Below are 18,640 nucleotides of genomic sequence, written 5' to 3' on the forward strand. Positions count from 1 at the left end.
ATGGAGACGTTGTACAAGGCCAAGTTCATGACTAGCAGTGAACAAATGCTTCAAAGGGAAGCATCAGTAAGTATTTCTATACTAAAGTTTGCAGTGAAATAGTAAGAGTTATCTTGACTTTTGTAGAAGTTGAATTGATAAATATACAGGATAGAAATTATTTCAGCATGTTTTTTTTTTGTATTATATTGCGTAGAATCGTTATCTCTTTTTGTAACAATCTGAGCATATTTTCATCACTGAAACACGTATTTTAGTGAAAAATGTTGTGAAAAAAATGTCTTTTGCATCAGCAATTTCTTGAGCTTCTCTACTGTCTGTCACAATGTGGATCCATGGGAACTACAGGGAGGATCTTTAGTAACTCTCAGTGCAACATTACCCTGGACTCCACTCATCACCTTAAGTGATACAAAGTTGAAACTTTATTGCTGGAACAGCACAGCAGGTCAGGCAGCATCCAGGGAACAGGAGATTCGACGTTTCGGGCACAGGCCCTTCTTCAGGAATGAGCAGAGAGTGTTCAGCAGGAGAAGATAAAAGGTAGGGAGGAGGGACTTGGAGGAGGGGCGTTGGAAATGTGATAGGTGGAAAGAGGTCAAGGTGAGGGTGATAGGTCAGAGTAGGATGGAGGCGGAGAGGTCAAGAAGAAGACTGCAGGTCAGGAAGGCGGTGCCGGGCTGGAGGGATTCGGCTGAGACAAGGTGGGGGGAGGGGGGATGAAGAAACTGGTGAAGTCCAAGTTCTTCCCCTGCGGTTGGAGGGTTCCCAGTCGGAAGATAAGACGCTCCTCCTCCGACCGTCGCGTTGTTGTGGTTTGGCGGTGGATGAGTCCAATGACCTGCATATCCTCGGTGGGGTGGGAGGGGGAGTTGAAATGCTGTGCTACAGGGTGGTTGGGTTGGTTCGTCCGGGTGGCCCAGAGGTGCTCTCTGAATCGCTCCGCAAGTAGGCGGCCTGTCTCCCCAATATAGAGGAGGCCACACCGGCTGCAGCAGATGCAGTAGATGATGTGGGTGGAGGTGCAGGTGAATCAGTGGCGGATATGGAAGTTTCCTTTGGGGCCTTGGAGAGAAGTGAGGGGGGAGGTGTGGGCGCAAGTGTTGCACCTCCTGCGGTTGCAAGGGAAGGTGCCGGGAGTGGAGGTTGGGTCGGTGGGGGGTGTGGATCTGACAAGGGAGTCGCGGAGGGAGTGGTCTCTACGGAAAGCTGATAGGGGAGGGGAGGGGAGGGAAATATATCCTTGGTGCTGGGGTCTGTTTGGAGGTGGCGGAAGTGACGGCGGATGATGCGCCGTACATGGAGATTGGTGGGGTGGTAGGTGAGGACCAGTGGGGTTCTCTCATGGTGGCGGTTGGAGGGGCGGGGCTCAAGGGCGGAGGAGCGGGAAGTGGAGGAGATGCGGTGGAGGGCACCGTCGACCACGTCGGGGGGGAAATTGCGGTCCTTGAAGAAGGAGGCCATCTGTGTTGTACATATTTTGAACTGGTCCTCCTGGGAGCAGATGCGGCGGAGACGAAGGAATTGGGAGAATGGGATGGCGTTTTTACAGGGGGCAGGATGGGAGGAGGTGTAGTTCAGGTAGCTGTGGGAGTCGGTTGGTTTGTAGTAGATGTCCGTGTTGATTCGGTCGCCTGAGATAGAAACAGAAAGGTCTAGGAAGGGGAGGGAGGAGTCCGAGACTGTCCAGGTGAATTTGAGGTCGGGGTGGAAGGTGTTAGTGTAGTGGATGAACTGTTCAACCTCCTCGTGGGAGCACGAGGTAGCGCCGATATAGTCATCAATGTAGCGAAGGAAAAGATGGGGGGTGGGGCCAGTGTAGTTGCGGAAGATGGATTGTTCCACATACCCTACGAAGAGGCAGGCATAGCTGGGGCCCATGCGGGTGCCCATGGCTACTCCTTTTGATCAATGTAGCGAAGGAAAAGATGGGGGGTGGGGCCAGTGTAGTTGCGGAAGATGGATTGTTCCACATACCCTATGAAGAGGCAGACATAGCTGGGGCCCATGCAAAGTCATGCTGAGCAATCGGTATTGAGGTCTAAACCATAATTTCAGAATGAAGTAGTTCTGGATAGAAAATAATTAAACCAGGGTATGTCAGATCACAGTGTACTTCTGAAACTTCAGATCTGAAGAGAGAAAATATTGCCCCAGTACACTTTTGAGTAATTGTTTTTTATAATCAGCTTACCAAAATAATATTGAATGTCAATCTAGGACAGTTTATTACATAAGAACCAATTACTGCAACCACTGAAAATACTGGAAATACTTCACAGGTTAGACAGATTCTGTAAAGAAAAACAAAGTTAACATTTCAGGTTGATGACCTTTCATCAGAACAGTCATGACATTTGTCTGCATAAATATGTCTATATATCATTGAAGTAGTTGATTACTAAGTGATTGGGCAAAACTGCAGCAGATGGAGTTCAACGTAAGTATGATATTATCCATTTTGGATTGAGAAAAGTTAGATCAGGGTACTTTCTGGACGGTATAAAGTTTAAAAACAATAAATGCCCAAAGAGGGGTTCAGGTATATAGACCTTTGAAACATCATAAAGTGATGAAGAAAATAACTGATAAAATCCTGATCTTTATACTTCAATGACTGGAGTACAAGATGCAGAGGTAATGCTGTAGTTATACAAAACTCTGGTTCGACCTCACTTGGAGTCCTGTGAGCAGATCTGGGCACCATATCTTAGGAAATATACCTGGGCCTTAGAGAGAGTACAGTGTAAATTTGCCAGAATAATACCTGCATTTCAGAGGTTAAGTTATGAGGAGAAATTACCGAAATTAAGCCTGTTTCTCTAGAGTTTAGATCTGATCAAAATCTTCAAGATATTAAAAAGAAAAGACAGTGTAGATAAAGATAAATTATTACCACCGGTTGGGCATTCTAGAATTAGGGGGCTTAGTGTAAGAATTAGAGCCAGACTGTTAGGATGCTCCTACACACACACACACACACACACAGACATACACACACACACGTTTAGAACTCTTCCCCTAACAGCAGTGGATGCATGTTCAGTTGTTAATTTTTGTGAAGCAAAAGGTTTTCATGAACATGGGCCAATGGCAGGTGTATGGAGTTAGGCCACAGATCAGCCATGATCTCAATGAATGGTGGAACAGACTCGAGGAGCTGAATGGCCTACCTTTGTTCCAATGTTCCTGTATGTTTCTAAACCTTTAAATATGGTAATTTTATATTTTAAATGATATTAACAGCTTCAATTTTAACACATATATACAATATATTCACAGAACCATGTCGCTTTGCACAAAAGACCAAAGGAAACATTGAGAATAACAGGCATGATTGCAAGTCTCTGAAATAAAGAATCATAGATGGACGAACTGGGCTTTATTTTACAGCAGTATCCACATAATGCTGATGTTCCTATCTGAAAAAGTGAGCAGTATTTTCAACTCGCAATTTATATTTTCCTCTGGGCATTTTTGGGGAAAAAATGTGTTGGATTTTCAGAATAAAGACAGACTTTTAAAAGTAATTAAAAATTGTTTGTGTGGGGAGAGAAGATTTAGACAATGTAACATGGTAAAAAAAGAACAGGTTAATGACTTATTGACATCTTGCACAGGTAAAGTCATCGTCTGATGTGAATTGCCACAATTGCATGACAGCCACTGAATGTCTGGTACAAAAAAAGTACAGATGTCATAAATTCCATGTAACAACAAAGACTGTAGATCTCACTTTTAGAAAACATGAAGCTCATTAGAGAAAACATTCAAACATGTGACTGTTAAAATATTGTTTCAAGCTTCCATGCTTGCCAGAAATTTGATGAGATGGATTCGGACTGAAGTTTTCATTTTGTGAAAACTTCCAAACTTTCCTTCTAAATGGCAATATTGTATTCCTTTTCCTGAGGGAATTCTCTCTCTTATGTTGCATCAGCAATCTGTTGCTATTTTCAGAGTTTAGTTTATTATTAATCAGCACTCAAGATATTGTTTCTGACTGACTTAACCTGAAATAGTCATTATAGAAGCTAGGTCAGTCGTTGAGAGAAAAGCCTACAACCATACGCCAGGAGTGAATTTATTCAGTATAATGTAAGTGAACTCTACATGACACACAGTTTATTCTTAAATTGGTTGTAGCATGAAGTGGTAGTCAGTTGACCATTTGCTATTTGTGGAAGATAATTAGATTAGATCAGATTCCCTACAGTGTGGAAACAGGCCCTTCAGCCTAACAAGTCCACACCAACCCTCCGAAGAATAACTCACACAGACTCATTTCCCTACATTTACCCCTGACTAATGCACCTAACACTATGGGCAATTTAGCATGGCCAGTTCACCTGACCTGCACATCTTTTGAACTGTGGGAGGAAACCGGAGTACCCGGAGTAAACCGACGCAGATACGGGGAAAATGTGCAAACTCCACACAGACAGTCACCCAACGCTGGAATCGAACCCAGGTCCCCGGCACTGTAAGGTAGCCATGCTAACAACTGAGCCTCCGTGCCACTCTCTAAACAACTACCACTCTTTGTGTGTTTTGTCCATTTCTGCTGATTTTTATTTTTGTTCATGTTAAGAGATCCACTTCTATGACTATCCTTCTTGTGCTTATTGATCTTTCTTCAGACTTTGACCAGGATTGACATCCTCATCTTCCTTGAACACTTGTCCCCAGTTGGACACCTGGGTGAGACTGCCATTACTTGCACCTAGTTTTGTTTATCAAATCATAGAATATTTCCAGTATTGTTCTCTTCCTGTTCCTGCAGTCACTTCTGGATTCACCAAATGATCTATCTTGCGTTCCATCCTCAACAAAACTTTATTTTATGTACTGCCTTTAAAATGGTTGAACATGAGTATTGCTGAAAAGGCAGATTTTAATAAAGTTTTCCTCTTGATTACGCCAATGTGAAAGGGAAGACATTTTTGTACCTTATGAAAAGAGTATGCCAATTGATTGGCAAATGTACTCTGTAAGGGGCATTGTCCTGAAGAATGCACCAGTTACATGATGATTGACAGTTAAATGCCAAGCTTTAATTAAATTTAAACCAGGCAGGTGTACTCTGATCGGTAAAGACAATGCCCTGAGGAATAAACTGAAGAATAGCTGCCACTTGACTATGCTCACTCAAAATAGATGCAATGTCTGCATATGCTGTTTGGGTCTGTAAGAAACAGGCTTCTGTACGTCAGTGTGTTTAATTTCCAGTAGATGCAGGTATGCCCCATTGCAGGGCCACTGATGATCTTAAATTGGTTTTCAGTAATTCTTAGCACACTCAGTTGATTTAGCAACTTGAGATCCTCATGTTGGGCATTTGTGAGGTTTGTAAGCATAGGTTGTTTAGTTACAGTCAGTACCTTACCTGTGGGGAGCAACCATGCTGTTTGATGCACCCTGCCAGTCTTTGGAACAAATGCCCTACCTGGCATCACAACAGCACTCAAATTTATGTGCTAGGCAGAATGTCTTTTTGACTTGGTGGCAGCACCTATCATTGGCAACAACTACTTATGTTGCTGCTGTGTAATAACAGCACAAAGTAGCTAGCTTCACCTGTTGATCAAATCTTCCAGAGTAATCTGAGGTATGTTGGACACTTTTCAAGTCCAAAGGTAGTGGCCATAGGCTCACTTGTACCTTTGTGTAATATACTGTACCAAAGGTAGACATCATGCTGCAACCTGAGTCCTATTTCAGCATCAAGCTTGTACATCGATTCGAGCCATATTGCATATGGCTGCCAATTAGGCCAATCTTATAGTTTGAAGGAATCCAACGATGTATATTGCCCAAGGAAGACTTGCAGTAGACTGTAGTAGATAATCCCTATGGCACAATTTCTCAATTAATAAATCAAGTAGGACATCCCAACATGCTTCTCGGGAGCATAATAAATCCCTCGAATTGTGCTTGGGTGTGACTGAGAAGGTCGTAGGCTAGTCTCCTGCCTTATACTGCATGCTCAGACCCTGAAAACACACCTCTGGAGGCATGGGATGGCACAGTGGCTCATGGGTTAGCACGTCTGCCTCACAGCACCAAGGTTCAATTCTACCCTTGGTTCTCTCATGTCTGCCAAGATTTCCTCCGGGTGCTCCTGTTTCTTCCCACAGTCCAAAGATGTGCAGGTTAGGTGGATTGGCAATGCTAAATTGCCAATAGTGCCTCAGGATATGCAAGCCTGCTGGATTAGTCATGAGAAATGCAGGGTTACAGGGACAGGATAGGGGTGTGGGTCTGGGTGGGCTCTTCGAAGGGTTGGTGAGGACTCGGTGGGTTGAATGGTGTGCTTCCATGCTGCAGGGTTTCTATGTAACATCCAGCCCCACATATTTAAATCCCTACGTGAAGTTACTCCTCCCTAATTCTCCTCTCCTACATTGTCAGAAGAGCGATCATGTGTCTGTACAATTCTGTTTTAATTTTGTTTCCTAATTTCCATAATTAATTTTGCATAACCATACATAATTTGCTCTTACATTGACCATGCCAACTTCTTGATCTGGCAGGTAACAAAGCTTTGAGGACTCTAAGAGATCAATTTCTCTTACTCTGGAAATATTATCAATGCTCCATTTATAGCTAAATTGTTAATGTCCCTACCAGCTCTTTTTTAATCCCTTAGATGTTTATTTAATGGCATACACGGCCTCCATTATCTCCTAGAAACCAAACCATAATGTCTGATTGAGAGCATTAATTGCCCTGCAAACTGTTGTAACTTTTCCTTTTAGCTGTTCACTGCTCTTAAATCGCCATCCATCTCTGTTTTCATTGCCTACTTTTTTCCCATTAGTCAGTGTGATAATCTTCTAAATTCTACCATTAAACTAGTAAACTTATTTCCCAGCCTCATCTGCTGCATTGTCACTGTGTCTTTCTCAAGTTCTGATGCTTTGAGTTTGAGAAATGTGAGCCATCTGAGTTAACACCTATTGTTCAAAATTTCACATCCTACAGGAGCAATTGCTGCTCTTTCCTCTGCAAATGTTTTTAAGTTTTGCTAATTTATTCAACTTTATTTGCATATTATATCAGCTACGAGACTTAGCATCTCCTCCCAGTCTCTGTTAGTTCCTATTTTGGTTAAATTTCTGTTTTTAAAATCTTTACACACTTCACTTTGTTGCTGTTCATTCTATAAATTGCTTGCTGTTCATCCCGTTCTTTGATGAATATCAATTTATTTGAGCTAAACACTGGGAAGACCAAAGCCGTCATCTTTGGCCTTAACCCATTTTTGGCTTCAAACATCTTTGGTACTGGTTTCACCCTCTCCCTAGCCATTACCTACAGCTGAGCAACACTTTGCTACCTTGGTATTCTTTCAACCCTTCAGCTGAGCTACTGATGCCATATGGTCTTCATTCTGAAGACTGACAACCTCTACCTTTGTAATATTGTACATATTCGGCAATACCTAGTTCACATGTTACTGAAACCCTCATTTATTATTTTCTCCTGATCTATTTCAATCATCCTCTGGTTAATCTCCCATTTTTAATAACATTATCAGTCATACAGACTGTTCAAAACCAGGCACATTAATGGATGAACAAAAGTTGTTCACGGGACTTTTAAATGAAAAGTATATTAGAGTTGCTTTTCAGTCTGGAAACCTGTGGCCCCTGGTGTGCCACTAGGATTGAGGCTGGGTCCACTGCTTTTCTTCCTTTCTATAAATGGTTTGGATGTGAACATAGGTTTAGTAATTTTGCAGGCGGCACCAAAGTTGGAGGTGTTGTGGACAGTGAAGAAGGTTACCTCAGATTAAACAGGATCTTGATCAGATGGGCCAAGGAGTGCCAGATGGAATGTAGTTTAGATAAATGTGAGGTGCTGCATTTTGGAAAGGCAAATCAGGACAGGACCTATACACTTAATGATAAGGTCCTGGGGAGTATTACTGAACAAACAAGCCTTGGAGTGCAGGTTCATAGTTCCTTGAAAGTGGAATTGCAGGTAGATAGAATAATGAAGAAGGCATTTGTTACACTTTTCTTGATTGGTCAGTGCATTGAGTATAGGAGTTGTGTGATCGTGTTGCGGCTGTACAGGACATTGGTTAGGCTACTTTTGGAATACTGTGTGCAGTTCTGGCCTCCCTGTTATAGGAAGGATGTGAAACCTGAAAGGGTTCAGAAAAGATTTACAAGGATAATGCCAAGGCTGGACGGTTTAAGCTATAGGGATAGGCTGAATAGGCTGGGGTTATTTTCACTGGAGTGTCGGAGGCTGAGGGGTGACCTTATAGGGGTTTATAAAATCATGAGGGGGGTGGATAGGGTGAACAACCAAGGAATTTACCCCAGGGTAGGGAAGTCAAAAACTAGAGGGCAAAGGTTTAAGTTGAGAAGGGAAAGATTTAAAAGGCAGCTAAGGGGCAACATTTTCACATAGAGGGTGGTGTGTGTATTGAATGAGCTGCCAGATGGAGTGGTGGAGGCGGGTACAATTACAACATTTAAATGTCATCTTGATGGGTACATGAATTGGAAGGGTTTAGAGGAAAATGGGACTAGATTTGTCTGGTCAGTTGGACCAGACAAGTTGGACCGAAGGGTCTGTTTCTGTGTTGTACAATTCTATGACTCTGTGACTGGAAAATATTTAATTTTTCATGTTAAGTCTTTATTGAATAAACTTAGGTATAACAAGCAGCAGTCTGGATCTGGTAACAAGTAAACATATAAAAGCTATAGATACTTTTGTAAAATAAGAATTGCACACCGCTTGACAATGAATTGCCTTAATCTTTTTAAAAGTATTTATTTCCATGAAGTTTAAATTTTAATTAAAATTTAATTCTATGGTTTACTGCAGTAAAATTGAAAGTACATTGCTTGACAGACGTGTAGATGAAGTTCTTTAAATATTGCATCTTTTCAAAAAGAAATGAATAAAGAACATTACTGTGTATTAATGATTTTAGTTTTAGTAAGAATTGTCGAAAGTGGTGAGTTATGAGTAGATATTCACTTTTTGTTACACTGCTCTTATTTCAGAGGCTACAAGAGTAGGAACAGTGGTAACATGGATGATAGTGAAAAGTGCACAGGAGATAGGAAAGGAAGAAAAGGCTGTGTGTTGGAATCCAGCATAAACAAGTTTATATTTTCTCAGCTTTACTCATTTCATGATACACCTTTGCATATTGCAGGACAACCTTGTAATGACTCAATTCATATACAAATGGAAGCAAATTTCAATAGTTTAACTTACCTGTGATTGCACTGAGTGGAAGATTGCAATCAAATCTCTGTTTGTTTATATCTTCAGAAAGTTCATGCAAAATGCAGAAGAAGAATTAACAATCACAAATAAAAATTGTGCTGGTTTAGCAGATAATGATAATGGGTATTATTCAGCTTTGCAACAATATTATGGACCATTATCATCCAAATGCCAAAAGGTAATTTCATATTAATGTTTCATTATTCATCAGATAAGAATTATATTTTCCACAATTGTTGATACTTACTCAAATTACTCCCTTTTACTAATTACTAAGAAATTGCAGTTGAGTTTTGTTTTCACTCATTTTCTTGTTGTATTAGACAAGCGCAGTTCTCATAAATTGAGTATTTAAAAGCAAATTGAGTGTCTTGACAAATTTGATGGTGGGAAACCTTCACAGCATTAAATCATTCAATACAGACTGACTATTAACTCAATTTACTAAGTTAATACATGTTTTAAAGTATACTATTTTTTGCAACTCAGTACAATTGCAGTTTGCAATACATGCTACTGAGGTAATGGTTTGAAATAAAGTGCTGTTTGTCTCAGCTTTTCTTGTCAAACCCTCAAAAAATTAATCTCTGAATTTAACTCCGTCGAAATAGTCGAAAATTGAAACTCCTGCTATTAGTTTATCCACCATAATTTTGCCCATGGAATAGGGTTAAGTAAATGCCTGCTTCTATAAAGTCAGAGCCTTATTAATCTGGGCCATGTAATGATTTTGGCATGCTGCATTTTCTGCACTGGTCCTGAGGAGGGGATTCTCCTTATCAATGTTAAGAGAGAGAGCCTCATGCAATCAGTAAGACCTGAATTCCCTCAGAGTGAACCAAATCTCCTATAGCCTCTGATGATAACCTATATATTTTGCAAATAGTTGGTATTGTTTATTTCAGGCAGCCCTCTATTCATTCACTGCCTCCATGTTAACTGGATTAATTCGCTGGATCTCTGAAGAAATAAAGGAAGATCTGGTGATGCTCCAGCAGTTGTTACTTTGTCTAGGAGAAATGAGCCAAAAATTGAACTGAGAAAACACCATTAATCCAAAACAAAAACAGAAATTGCTGGAAAAGCTCAGCAGGTCTGGTGCATCTGTGGAGAGAAATCAGAGTTAACGCTTTGGGGTGGAGTGATCGTTCCTCAGAACAGGCTCTGAGGAAAGGTCCCTGACTGACAGCATCCACAGTTTTTTGGTTTTTAATTAATCCAAAAGAATTTGCCCATAACAGCAAAACTGTGGTTAGCAAATTCTATGATATGTTCCTTTCTGATCATTCCTCTAACAAAGAGTGGGCTAACTCAGTTGGCTAGACTGAATAAAGGTATTTATAATAAAGATCTTTTTTGTTAAATCACAGCACTGCTTTCGAACTTCAATGCAAACTTTCTCTGTTGGGTGTGGCTATACATCTGGGCCTGCCTTCTCACCTTAGCCTGTGCTAATGGAGTTGTTCCCCTCAAGCTATACATGTCCAATAGAGATACTTGGAGAGAAATGCCTATGTGGATATGTCTGCTTACCTCACCTCCATCAAAAAAATTCTCATGAATGCATGGATTGCACATTCACTTTTTATCATCATCAGCCATAAATTTCCAATTATTACACAGTATGACACACCCTGTTGTGAATGGACTGTTCAGATGATGTGTGTTCTAACACTTTTAAAAATGTTGTGGTTCTGTTCGCCGAGCTGGAAGTTTTTGTTGCAAACATTTCGTCCCCTGGCTAGGCGACATCATCAGTGCTTGGGAGCCTCCTGCGAAGCGCTTCTTTGATGTTTCCTCCGGTGTTTATAGTGGTCTGTCCCTGCCGCTTCCGGTTGTCAGTTTCAGCTGTCCGCTGTAGTGGTTGGTATATTGGGTCCAGGTCGATGTGTTTGTTGATGGAGTTTGTGGATGAATGCCATGCCTCTAGGAATTCCCTGATGTATGGTAGTGTGGCTAGTCCTTTTGGTTGTGGTATGTCCTCGTTCCGTGGTCTTTCTCTTAGGCATCTGTTGATGAAGTTGCGCGGGTATCCGTTTTTGGCGAATACCTTGTATAGGTGTTCCTCTTCTTCTTTTTGCAGTTCTGGTGTACTGCAGTGTGTTGTGGCCCTTTTGAATAGTGTCCTGAGGCAGCTTCGTTTGTGTGTGTTGGGGTGGTTAATTTCATAGTTTAGGACTTGGTCTGTGTGTGTGGCTTTCCTGTATACCCTTGTAGTGAATTCTCCGTTCGGTGTTCTCTGTACCATCATGTCTAGGAATGGGAGTTGGCTATCCTTTTCTTCTTCTCTCGTGAATCGGATTCCTGTGAGTGTGCTGTTGATGATCCGGTGTGTTTTTTCTATTTCCGTGTTTTTAATGATTACAAACAGATATGTCGATGACATGTTTGTAATCATTAAAAACACGGAAATAGAAAAAACACACCGGATCATCAACGCCACACTCACAGGAATCCGATTCACTAGAGAGAAGAAGAAAAGGATAGCCAACTCCCATTCCTAGACGTGATGGTACAGAGAACACCGAACGGAGAATTCACTACAAGGGTATACAGGAAAGCCACACACACAGACCAAGTCCTAAACTATGAAATTAACCACCCCAACACACACAAACGAAGCTGCCTCAGGACACTATTCAAAAGGGCCACAACACACTGCAGTACACCAGAACTGCAAAAAGAAGAAGAGGAACACCTATACAAGGTATTCGCCAAAAACGGATACCCGCGCAACTTCATCAACAGATGCCTAAGAGAAAGACCACGGAACGAGGACATACCACAACCAAAAGGACTAGCCACACTACCATACATCAGGAGCATCTCAGAACTGACAGCCAGACTACTGCGACCCCTAGGACTGATAACAGCACACAAACCAACAGCCACGCTCAGACAACAACTCACCAGAACAAAGGACCCGATACCCAACATGAGCAAAACTAATGTAGTGTACAAAATACCATGCAAGGACTGCACAAAACACTATATAGGACAAACAGGAAGACAGCTAACAATCCGCATACATGAACATCAACTAGCCACGAAACGACACGACCAGCTATCCTTAGTAGCCACACACGCAGACAACAAGCAACATGAATTCGACTGGGACAACACTACTATCATAGGGCAAGCCAGACAGAGAACAGCCAGGGAATTCCTAGAGGCATGGCATTCATCCACAAACTCCATCAACAAACACATCGACCTGGACCCAATATACCAACCACTACAGCGGACAGCTGAAACTGACAACCGGAAGTGGCAGGGACAGATCACTATAAACACCGGAGGAAACATCAAAGAAGCGCTTCGCAGGAGGCTCCCAAGCACTGATGATGTCGCCTAGCCAGAGGACGAAACGTTTGCAACAAAAACTTCCAGGTTGGCGAACAGAACCACAACAACGAGCACTCGAGCTACAAATCTTCGCACAAACTTTGAACTTTTAAAAATAGGGCAAGTGATTTATTGCTGTTTGTGAAGAATGACATATTTTATGATTTTATTTGGTCTCTTGATGAGGTGCTTTTCTTCACAAGAGCTGAAATTTTACATCAAGTCACTAGAGCAAATAAGGATCCCAGTTGCTGAGTTGTGTTGCCAGTTTGGCTATTCCCAGTACATTTGGCTGCCAGAGGAAACAATCTCTCATAGCCTACCTTTCCCAGAGCTATTGGAATATTGTATGTTTCAATCAGAACATGCCTTATTCATCTCAACTACAAATGCAGCTGTCCTGGAAATATTGTCACATTTGCTGGGCCAAATTTCTCATATTCTTAATGATTTTATTGTGATTTCTTCTGTTGCAGAATTGTGAAGCCTTTGTATGCCTTTTTTCTCCCCCTTTGCAAACCAGGTTGGAACAAAGATGGCAGACAAGTTCCAGATTGAACATGACACAGTGGATGATGATGAGATGAAAAGTGCAAAGAGTAGAAATAGTTCCTCAGATTCTGTTGCAAGTATGAAATTGTCAAAGGGCTCTGTGAGAAAACTTGGTAATAATCAGCAGCGAATTTCAGCAGTGTGTTTTTCAGAAACTGGAAATACCAGGTGAATTGAAGCTCTTTTTGGAATGTATTACCATTTTAATGAATTGCAGAATCAGAGTTGAGAAAGAAGTTCAGACTGGGCTGACAGGTCAAACTTTGAACATAGGAGGATTTCTATGTTAAGGATAGAAATATTTTTTAAAATTCTAAGTATAATTTGAAATGGCACATCTTGTGGCACACATATTTTGAATTTACAACAAAATGGTTGGGTACTGAAACAAATTGTTATTTAGTTGATTCAAATGCATTACAATAATAGTGTATAGCATTTTTTTTAACCCACAGAGCTACTTCAATATAAAATGAGAGAATGGTAATTCCCAAACATTATCCTGATCTACAGAATAAAGCAGAGCAAATTAACTCCTGTAAATATTGCCTACACACTACTTAAAAATCCATTTGGGAAATAAACTAAAAATGTATACTGTTAATTTATTTTAGATTTCTTTCTGTTTCCTGTCTCTTGCTAGTTTACATTTTTCTGTCTTGTAGTTTAATTATTACTTTATTTTCTGTTCTCTGATGTTACTTCTTTTGCTTCTGCAGTTACTTCTGTCTGCAGCAAAAGTTGAGATGTGTCCTGCAGAAAATTCTGTCTTATCAGAATTTATTCTATAAAGCAAGCTTGTTTAACTCATTTTTACCTGATTCAAACAGTCACTCCACCAATAAAGATTACTTAGTGTGGAAACAGGCCCTTCGGCCCAACAAGTCCACACCGTGATGGTGCATAACTAAATGCATTTTAGGATATACCTAAATGAAATGCATTATTTTTGTGGGCCTAATCAACCATTTCTGTAAGTAATCATGGGATCAAGGGATTTTCATGAACTGAAAAGGGTAATGCAGTGGTTATGCAGTTGGAATAGTAAATCAGACATCAGACTCCTAATCCGAAGGCTGTAAATTCATAATTCCAAATCGCACAATCACACAAATCATTGACAAGCATAACCTTTGACCAGTACAGTTTCAGAATTGGAATTCACTTTTATGAAACTGTAAATGAGACAATAAAGTTTAACATTGTCATAAAAACCCAACTGGTTTACTTAGCAAAGGAAATCTACCATAATATTCTACATAATGCTTCTCATCCCTACTGCCAATACTGATTGGAAGCCAAATTCAAATGAAAGCGTTCATACAAGACATGGTACAGTACCCAAACTACTGTGGTGTTTTGACCTAGATTGTGCAGATTAGATATAAATGTAAATGATGCAAGCGGTCCCAAGTATTCTACCACTCTTTAAGTAAAAAAACTAAAGTCTATCTCAAGTAAAAGCATGATTAATCTGCACAGCCAGCAGCCTTTGTTAAGGTTTAGCTTTTTTTATATAGTATTGTTGTATATTTTAGCTGCTCATTATTCAAAAGGAAATTCAGTTTACCTTGTTTTATCAGGCTGATTTGAAAATCTGCCTTTTAACAACAAACTGGTATTCCATTTGAGTATTACTGATTTGGATGTTACAGGTTAAATGGTGTTGGCACAAACTTCATTCTTTATGCTCCCTTGCAACTTAGACGTATTATAACGCTACCATTTAAACATGTCACTAATGCTTTAAACACTCACCTATTTAATTAACCCTCCCTTGCTCCCTTCTTGTGTAGCTCTCAATCTGAAAGGTAGAGAGTGAAAAAGTGGCTCCATGGACACTGCTAAAACTTGAAAACACTTGAGTAATATTAGAAGGGAACCATTATTCTCTAATGACTGTCCTCACTTGCAAATGCTATCTGTAATATAAGTAAATCTGAGATCGCACATCTTTACTTGATGTCTTAATTGAGGGACTGTAACTGTTGACTTGTCCTAGATATTCTCTATCTGTTTGCAATCTATTAAAGTAAATGAAGGTGAGGTTAAAGTCTCTCGGTCCTGTTACTTTCATCCTTATGATGCACAAAATAGACAGGCACAAAACAGACAGCCATTTTGGAACAATATTAAACCTATGATGAGACAGTTGAGAAAAATTGAACAATACAGTTAGAGAAGGGTCAAAAATACATAGAAAAGCAAAAAAATGAAAAACTGATATTGTTTACCATTCTGATGTCCTTTGTATCTTTACAATATCCTCGACTGACACAGCTGAAAACCAGGTCTGATAACCTGCACCAGGGGATGCTGAAGGAAATAAGGTTGGAAATTATGGAGACATTCTCATCATCATTCAATCTTGCTTAGATGCACAGTGATTCCAGAGGACTGGGAATGGTGAAGGTTACGCCCTTATTCAGAAAAAGGGTATAAGGATAAACCAAGCAATTACAGGCCAATTAGTTTAACTTGGATGAAAGGAAAGTTTTTAGAATTGAAAATCAGTGAGAAAATTAGCAGTCACTTGGACAATATGGATTATTAATGAAAGTCAGGACTGAGTTATTAAAAGCAAAATAAAAACAAAATGCTACAGGTGCTGTAACTCTGAAGTAAAAACCCAGATACTACGACTAACTGAGCAAGCCAGGCAGCATTTGTGGAAAAGGAAACTGCGTTAATGTTTCAAGTCGATGACCTTTGATTTTCATTTTACAAGATTTTGGGCAAAGGGTAAGCGAGTGGGAGTCACTGAGTTGCTCTTGCAGAGAAGCAGTACAGAGAGAACCAGCTGAATGGCCTCCTGTTCTGTAATGTTTTCCTCAAAATATACTTTATTCGTAAAATTTGTAGAAGTACATTCTGTAATAGTTCAATGCTGACATTAGAAAATGCAAAACAGATCAGATTCTTTCAGTGCAAGCCCTATGTGCAGTGTCTCACTGTATTTAAAGGCACACATTATATTTCCAATATTCATTTCATGTCACGCATACAGCTTGACGACTTTTACATAGTTGAATTGGTATATTGCATTGAGGGGGTCTTAAACAGTAGGATTGAGACTTGCAGTCCCTACCCCAAGCTTTCGTGCATCTTTCAGCATATAATCCTGGACCTTGGAATGTAACTCTTTGATGACCTTATGCATGTGAGGCCCAGGATTTGTGCTGCTGAAATTGAGCTTGTTTGCTGTCCATCTTAATGCCTGTCTGCCCAGCCCACATCTCAAGTTAAAATCCTGGCTCAAGCATACTCATTTCACTTCAGAAAAAAATCTAAAATGCTGATTATTTACAAATTCTTAACATGAAATTAAGAATTCTTGAAGACAATAGCATTCAAATTAGAATTTAAGAAAAATAAACTATTTTTCACAGAGCAAAAGAATTCCAAAATTATCTCTAATACAGTAGTATTTCATAAGTGATTTACAATACTGTTATTTTTTGTTTCTCAATAAAAGTTTAATTATTTTTCCCTTTCGAAGGACTGAACCTGAACAAAACTGTCACTTGCCTTGTCTGAATAGAATAAGCCTGCACCAGGCAATTGAGCGCAGATCTGTAAGTCAGTCTGCAAACCATGCAGAATGAATTAGCACTGACAAGTTGTGCTTAGAAGACTGTGTGCGAAATGTAGAAAGTACCCGCAGTGAGAAAGAAGCTCATCCAGACCTTTTCCCTCACCTGGTGCCTACAGTTGTTTTCCCAAGTTCAGTTCAACACATTACTTTTCTAACTTCAACTTGTGAGAAGCCTGAAGGAAAGATGATCAAAATAACAAAGCATCCTGGTGCCAAAATTCAATCAACTAAATCTAACTCCTCTATAGCAACCAGTTTAAGCAAAACATCTATGAAGTCTAGTGCTGGCAAGATCTCCGAAGGAACTCTTTGTCACAGCACCATCAGCGAATGTTCTGACAAAAAATGTAAAGTTAGTTCTATTGTGGGTGAAGAGGAAACAAGAGAAGAATATATTTCTGACTTCAATCCTATGTTTTGCGAGAAGGGACGAGCACACACTGGAAGTGTACTTCCTCTCATGGAGTCTGGCATGAGAAGGCACAATCAGAAGCAGCCTTGGAAGTCTGTCCCAAAGAAGTCATTTGATGGGCATAATCATCCTCAAATGTTGGTTCGCAATGTTCCTAAAACGGGAGAAGAATGGAAGGATATCTTTGAAAAGGAGACTTTGAAGAGAAGCACGAAAGGCTGCTTATGAAAGAAACATCTTGTACCCGTCATTAAACCGAGATGTTAGCTACTCACTTCCTGAAGAATCTACTGAGTTTTGTGTTAATTGCTTTTATGGACAGAAGCAAGACTGGAGATTCAAGCAACCTTGTCACCAACACTCCCCTTGTTATCAGAGTGTGCATAGTCTAGGATTACTGAATGCAGTCAGCAGACACTGAAACAGCTCTATTTCTACGAAACAACTGAACAAACATCTACCATGAATCATGAAATGGCTGTGAATATAAATGCATCATCTTATCAGTTTTACTGTGACGAAAAGTGCACTTTTCAAGCTAAGGATGAACAGAACTGTTTGCGACTCCCAGAATCAGTGAACTTGATGCTGCGTAAAAGTCCTTCAACAGAACGTACTATTGAATTATCTAATGGTGGTAAGGTTCCTATAATAACAATGACTTGTCCTACTCCAGCACCACATCGAGCATCTTCACAGTGAGAAGCTTTTCAGAAGGTTGTTGTCAATTTGCTTCGCCTTAATGAGAAAGAAATCCGATGGGTAATCGAATGGTAACAGTTATATTTTTAGTCCACACTAGTCAGGATGTGTGTGTGTATGTGGTTCAGGCAAGTGACAAACCCACATATTGAGGCCCATAGAAATTTTAGCTTCGCATTTCCATATTCAGGCTCCAACTTGCACCCAGACCCTGCAGGAATCACTGGCCAGTGAGAAGAAACTTAGGATGCTGACCACTCCCACCAGGGAACAGCAGGAGTGCGGTTTTAATGTGCTTTTTAGTATCGCCTGTATATATAGGAATGGCTTACAGGGTGAGATGATGGAACATATTCAATGATAAATTGTCTGCATTGGTAAAATAACTTCTTGTATCATTTTGGATTCCTTCGTGATCAATAAGATGTTTTAGAAGCGCGGTCATTTAGGAAATTGGAGCCAGTCTGAGATCTTGTATTAATCTCTTTTCTAACACTAGTTATTTTGTTTCAATAAAAATAAGAAATTATGTTTTTAATATTCACTGGTATTGGCAGACTGTGCACCTTTTATCATCAAGGAAAGTGGGGGGGGGGAATTGGCTCTTCGGTCGTAACAAAGATTTTAAAGTTTTTTCGCCATGCAGCTCTGTCACGCAAAAAGTACAATGTAGTTTTAGTCAAAATAGAAGAGGCAATTACAAGATTTTCCCATGTAAAAGAAAGAGTTTTATTGTTGAATACAGCATGCCTGAATGCCTTTGAACCATAAAATGC

General features: G+C 40.2%; 1 pseudogene across 1 annotated transcript; it reads left to right on the forward strand.

Annotated features, from left to right (window-relative positions):
* Positions 1 to 17,995, forward strand: LOC122559392 (uncharacterized; annotated as a pseudogene). Its single transcript, XR_015760505.1, has 6 exons — positions 1 to 66; positions 3,621 to 3,688; positions 9,304 to 9,436; positions 13,127 to 13,323; positions 16,655 to 17,568; positions 17,670 to 17,995. The product of XR_015760505.1 is annotated as an uncharacterized LOC122559392 (transcript).
* The last annotated feature ends 645 nt before the right edge of the window (positions 17,996 to 18,640 follow it).

This window comes from Chiloscyllium plagiosum, unplaced genomic scaffold (assembly GCF_037043375.1).
Source record: "Chiloscyllium plagiosum isolate Xiang-an unplaced genomic scaffold, Cpla_swu_hap1 HiC_scaffold_19, whole genome shotgun sequence".
In the NCBI taxonomy this organism is placed as follows: Eukaryota; Metazoa; Chordata; class Chondrichthyes; order Orectolobiformes; family Hemiscylliidae; genus Chiloscyllium; species Chiloscyllium plagiosum.